Source organism: Kryptolebias marmoratus, linkage group LG14 (genome assembly GCF_001649575.2).
Source record: "Kryptolebias marmoratus isolate JLee-2015 linkage group LG14, ASM164957v2, whole genome shotgun sequence".
In the NCBI taxonomy this organism is placed as follows: Eukaryota; Metazoa; Chordata; class Actinopteri; order Cyprinodontiformes; family Rivulidae; genus Kryptolebias; species Kryptolebias marmoratus.
Window position 1 is genome coordinate 117,497 of NC_051443.1, and position 906 is coordinate 118,402.

The following is a 906-nucleotide window of genomic DNA, read 5'->3' on the forward strand; positions in this document are numbered from 1 at the left end:
CGTTCCCTCATCAGATATGGTTCCACCTGCGTCTCCGTTCATGTTCAACGCTCGTAACCGCCGCGCTGTGCTCGCGCTGCAAGGGAACTACAGAGACCGTGAAAGGTCAAACAACTTGTTTTGGCGAAGTTAACCCACTGTTTTGCTAGCGTGAAAAAGCGTGACAGACAGACTCTGTTATGGACAATATAGACAATGTGTGGACAGAGGCAAATATTTCTCATTAAAAAAACAGAAAAAAACATCATTCTTTTAGGAATAAAATGTGCTAGTAATATCATGACACAGAGGAATAAACACAGTTAAAGACTTGTTGTGTGAACTTTGGATGTAGATTTGGTTTTCCCAAACTCCCTTGCAGAAGAACAATGATCACTAGATTGGAAGAGAGTCAAGACACTGCAGTAGCAAAAGAGAAACTCAGATCTGTGATGGACCTGTTAAATCAGGGGTGTCAGACTCCAGGCCTTAAGGGCCGCTGTCCTGGGAGTTTTAGGTTTTTCTGCTCCAACACACCTGATTCAAATAGTTTAATCACCTCCTCAGCAAATCATCAAGTTCTCCAGAAGCAGAAGAATAAAATATATGCCAATCCGAAGTCACTGCAGCGCTCCAGACCATGAGACAAGCCAGTGTGGATGAGATGATGCCTCTTTTTCTTCTGAGAGAAACTGTAAGCCGTCCTGACACTCTAACCATAATTCACCATAACGTAGAAGGTTTGCCAGCTCACATCAGTGACATCAAGAGTCATCATGAACTGTGTCTAGCAGATGTGTTGTGTCTCACTGAAACTCACCTACAAGGCTCTTTTGTTGCAGAAAGTCTTCATCTGGACGGCTACAACATGTTCAAACGCAACAGACACGTGTCCTACACAAACTTTCCTCAGCTGGCTCACAGAAG